Genomic DNA, 5,651 nt, shown 5'->3' with positions numbered 1-5,651 from the left:
AGAGGAGCGACATGAAAGAAATGTTCAGGTCATATACTGGCTAACAGATACAAAAGGGAATGGGGGCATATATTGGTGGCAAGAAGGCTGGTTTGTGCCCCGCGGCAGGGATTTCGTTCTCAACCTGCCCCGTGAAAGGTTTTTCCCACTCATGTCACTGGGTGGATGCCAGGTCAGGACTGAAGCTTGCAGAGCCGGTGTCCTGGATTCCTCATTGCTGACCACAAACCCAGCAGCGCAGGGCAGGGAAACCTGTGGCAGAGGCTGTTGCTTCCCACCAAGACACCAGAGCCCTGGCCAAGGCAGTGCTCAGTTCACAGATGACCCAGGACAAGGGAAAATGAGGGCCTCAGTGACTCAGGAAGTTCCTAGGTCAGAAAATGGGCCCCACTGGTGATTCTGCAGATAGTCCCTGCACATCCTGGAGAAGAGCAGACATGGTGTGGTGGGTAGGTGGGCGAGACCAGGCTTTGGGGGTCTGATCAGCAAGCCTGGGGGTAAGGAGGGCTAGATTGTATCTAGTCGTGTGTTCATTCATTTGCTCATTTATTGATTTATTCTAATTACAAACACTATGCACCTGTTTAGTGCCACCCCCTGTGCTAGGTACTGGGGGCAGAGACACACGTCTGACCCATGCCTGTCTTGTGGCAACCTCTACTCCCCCTGGCTAACTGCAGAGCGAACAGTGACAGGTCAGTGCTGAGCAGAGGGAAGCACGGCAGGGATCTGACCCCACCTGGGGAGTCAGCAGGAGCTTCTCAGAGAGGCACTCCCACTAAGCTGTGTCCTGAAGGATTCGCTAGGGAAGAACAGGGAGGGAGAACAGCTTGGATGAAGGCTCCAGACCCGATCCACCACACCACGTTCCAGGACTGACCTGGGGTAGATGTGAACTGAGCTTAGAATAGGAGAGGAGGGTGGCTGGAGAGGATGTGGGTGAGTGAGTGGCTGGGGACTGAACCAGGGCGGGCTATGGATGTTGCCCTGGAGCACATGGGAGGCCCCATTGATGGACAGGGACATGGCTAGAGTTTCCATGGAAGGAGGGCTTTGCAGTGCTCAGAGCTGCCCAAAGAATGGGTAGGAACATGTCTGAAAGAGGTTACAGTTCCTAATGGAAACAGAGAGAGAGAGAAAACTAGAAATCAGAAAGGAAAAGAAAGGGAATTCATCCACCGGAAAGATCTGTGATCTCACAAAAGAAACAAATGAAAACATGGTTAACCTCAGGGGAATGCAAATTAAAACAAGCAGCTATGTTTCACCCATAACACTGGTATCACTTTGTAAAGATGATATAATAAAGATAATAACAGGCGGAGCTGGCAGAATGTGGAGGAACAGAGCTCTCTCTGATGCTGCTGGTGTGAATGGGAGTGGTGGCAGCTTTTCTGAGCGAGCCGCATGGCAGAGTGTGAATGCCTTCACAGGGGGCTGCCCCTGGATTCAGAATTCCACATGTAGGAATTGCTCATTTATTCTAGTTTTTGTTGTTGTTGTTGTTGTTTTGAGATAAGGTCTTGCCGTGTCGCTTAGGCTGGTCTCAAACTCTTGGATCAAGTGATCCTCTGACCTCAGCCTCCTGAGTAGCTGGGATTACAGGCACACGCCACAGTGCCTGGCTTTATCCTGAGAATTTACCCTAAGGAAAAAATCAGACAACTGTGCTAGACTATACTAATAGAAGGCTGTTTATCATAGCGTTGATCATGGTAGATGAAATGTGGAGAGAATCTCAATGTTCAGCCATAGGAGATTGGTTAAGTCATCATGCCACAGCTATGCAAGGGACAGATACATGGCCATTCAAAATGGTGACCCTCCTGATTGAATCAAATCCCCTGTCACCACTCTCACAGAACCACAGATCTCTCTCCTTTGTGGCATTTATTACCATCATAATTTTACATTTCTTTGTGAATTTCTTTGATGAATTTCTATCTCCTTCATTGGATGCTAAGCTTTGTGAAGGCAGGGACTCTATTACGTTCATTATTGTGCCCTCAGTGCTTAGTTAAGTTCCCGGAACACAGTATCCTCTCAATAAATTGTTGTTAAATGAGTGACTGAGTGTATATTATTTGATGTGGACAGATTTTGTAATGTATGATTAAGAGAAAGAGAGCAGATTATAAAGCAGCATGCATGCTGTAGCCGACATGGTTAATTCCCTCCTTCCTTGATTTTGTTTGCGAGTGAGGACCACATCCCCACTTTTCAATGACTATGATTGGTCCAAAGCCAATCATGACAATCCTTTTCTCTGCTACTGGAGATGGTCCTGAGATCGAGTTCTGGCCAGTGAGACCTAAAGAGAAATCTGGTGGGGGGTCACTTTCTGAAGTGTTTGCTTTTATAATAAAAATGCAGAAGTGACTGTCTTTGCTGGCATTGAAAACAGATGCAGTGGCTGGAGCTGCAGCAGCTGTCTTTCAATCACGAGGAAAATTCCAAGAGACTCACAGAGATGCTGGACCTAATGCTGTTGAACCAGTGAACCACGGCCAACCACCATAGGCCCTCTAGCTAGGAAGAAAAATGAGTCTCTGATTGTTAAATAATTATACTTGCAGATTAATGCCCTCCCAATAGATACAGAGTATGATCCCATATATGTATGTATATCTGTATATGCAAATATGAATAGAAAAAAATTAAAGTGATTATATCTGGGTGGTGGGATTCTCATTGACATTTTTTATTTTATGAAGTTTTTCCAATCAGCATGTAAATAATAACCAGAAAAAGAACTTTTTACATTCAGAAAATAAGCAATCATGCTAACTCTAATTTTTTTTTTTTTTTTTTTTGAGACTGGAGTCTCGTTCTCTCGCTCAGGCTGGAGTGCTGTGGGGCAATCTCAGCTCACTGCAATCTCCATTTCCTGGGTTCAAGTGATTCTTCTGCCCTCAGCCTCCCAAGTAGCTGGGATTACAGGCATCCACCACCACACCCGGCTAAATTTTTGTGTGTTTTTTTAGTAGAGACGGGGTTTCGCCACGTTGGCCAGCTTGCTCTTGAACTCCTGGCCTCAGGTGATCCGCCTACCTTGGCCTCCCAAAGTGCTGGGATTATAGGCATGAGTCACCGTGACTGGCCTAATTCTACTTTAAAAAATGAAGAAAAGGTTAAGACCCCACTTATCATATCCACGAGATAAGTGAATTTGAAGGAAGCTAGATGACCACCTGTGGCCGTCCTGGAGCACGGATTCAAGCACTAGTGGGAGGCTGGGCTTGACCCAGAGAGACTCCCCTCCAAAGCAGGTGTGACTCCAGCCTTCTGAGGGAGGCAGGCAGGCATCAGAGCCCCAGGGAAATGGATGGAAACCTGAGGCTCTGTAAGGAGAGGTTATGTCCTTCAGTTCCCACAAGGACAGATCTGTCCTCACCTGGGATTAGGCCCCCAGGCCTCCGCTGGCCAGCCTGCCAGGCGGATTCTCAACAGCACAGGGGCTATGGCAAGGAGGAAGGGGAAGCTGGTCCTGCAGCCTCGGGAAGCCGGAGCAGCTGTGGGATCTGCAGGTGGTGCTGATGTCCCGTGGCACCTGTATTGGCTATAAATACATATTTTCAGAAAGCTGAGTGTGACCATCTCTTCCCACAACAAACCCAGGTCATCTGCATGAAAATGACCTTGAGGAAAATTGGAGGAGAGGAAAAAAATGTGTCAGCAGAGAAAGAAAGGGAAAATATACCAGGGAAACTGTTTTGTTTTGCGAGAGTCTTGCTCTGTCACCCAGACTGCAACGCAGTGGCGCGATCTTAGTTCACTGCAATCTCTACCTTCTGGGTTCAACAGATTCTCCTGCTTCAGACTCCCAAGTAGCTGGGACTATGGGTGCACGCCACCATCCCCGGCTATTTTTTTTTTGGTATTTTTAGTAGAGATGGGTTTCACCATGTTGGCCAGGTTGGTCTACCTGCCTTGGCGTCCCAAAGTGCTGAGGTTACAGGCGTGAGCCACTGCACCTGGCCAGGAAAGGTTATTTTTTTTTTTTTTTTTGATGATAAAAGGTTAATCCATCAGGAAGATATAACAATTATAAACACATATGCATCTTATAACAGAGATCTAAAACACAGGAAGCAAAAATCCTGTCTGATTTTTAGCTTTCTCTCTCTGTCTCTCTCTCTCTCTCCCCGTCAGGAAGTGTAACCTCTTTCAGACATGTTCCTGCCCATTCTTTGGGCAGCTCTGAGCATTGCCTTCTGCATCCTGAAGTTCAAGTCATCTGCCCAAGCCTGGGGTTTCTCATCTCAATAACAGGGTGCCAGTCAATGCCTCCCTACCTCTTCCTGGGGAGCAACTTCACTCTTCCCTGCTTGCAGTGGTGGATCTAGACCCTGGCCCTGATTCCCTACGGGGCTTTTCCCAGCCTCAGTTTTCTACCCCCAGCATGGGATGGAAGTCCTGCCTGCCTGCCTCACAGGAATGATTCCAGTCCTGGGGACCTCGTGGGGACCTCAGTGGTTGTTGCTGTGCTGGGTTTTGGAGCTCTGACCGGCCTCCCTGGCTCAGATGGCTGACTTCTCTGCACCATTAACACACTGACCAGGAGGCGATGGAAATATTTTGGCCTGGAGGTGAGGACTAGGGGCCCCTGAAGCAGCTGAAGGCACATTCCTCCTGGTCCCCACCTCCACTTGCCCTGGGGCCCAGGCTGCTGGGGATTCTTTCCTTTCACCCTGACCTCAGAGCACTGATGCAAATTGGGTGCATGCCCTTGGGGTCCTTTGGATCCAAATGGCCAGTCTGGGTGACACAGTTGGGTGTTTGTGAGGAGGAGTGGGGCTGCCATCTGACCACTCAGATCACGCCCTTCCTCCTCCCCCACGCTTGCCTCCTGTCATGATTTTCTAAAGCAGTTTCGGATGTGCCATCTGGTTTGACTTCACATCTCCTCAGTGAGGGTAGAGTGATCGCCATCTTTCTGCTGATGAGTGAACTGAGGCTGGGAAAGGGGCCAGGTGTTGCCTAGGGGTCACACCATGAATTTGTAGCGGAGCTGGGATTAGAACTCATGTTCTGGATCCCCGCCTGGGTCATGTTCCATCTGCTGCCAAGGCCTGGCGAATTCTGCCTCCACAAGACCCCCTTCCCCCTTTCTTCCCTCCCCCCCATAGCCACTGTCACCACCCCTCCAGCCTGTGCTCACCATCACACGGCCCCTCACTGGGTACTAGCTCCAAGCTGGACCCCACCACACCCACCAGAGGGATTCTCCTAAGTGGTAATTGGGCTCTAAAACCACTCTCTCCAGACCAATGCAACTTGGACTAAAGGGGGTCCCAGCTGTAGGAGCTCCTGGTCCAGTGGAAGATATGGTCATGTAGAGGACTCCCTTGGCAAAGAGGAGAGAGGGGACATAGGGCAGAAAGTTCAGGGAGTGCTGCCTGGAGGAGGAGACCCTTGGGGTGAGTGTCATGGGAATGATCAGGCAAAGAATGCTGGGAAGGGCATTCCCAGGAGGAGGGAATAGCATGAGCCATGGCTGTAGAGTGGAGCTGGGCGGTCTGGACCGCTTGAGGCAGTGCTATATTTTCAGAGAGTAAATCTGTGGTTCCCACACTTAGGGCTGCCTCACTATCTCCTGAGGAGTTTATGAAATGCAGATTCCTGGGCCCAGTTCCTGGAGATTCTGGGCC

The sequence above is a fragment of the Piliocolobus tephrosceles genome, chromosome 1 (assembly GCF_002776525.5).
Source record: "Piliocolobus tephrosceles isolate RC106 chromosome 1, ASM277652v3, whole genome shotgun sequence".
In the NCBI taxonomy this organism is placed as follows: domain Eukaryota; kingdom Metazoa; phylum Chordata; class Mammalia; order Primates; family Cercopithecidae; genus Piliocolobus; species Piliocolobus tephrosceles.
Note: the sequence above shows the minus strand (reverse complement) of the source record.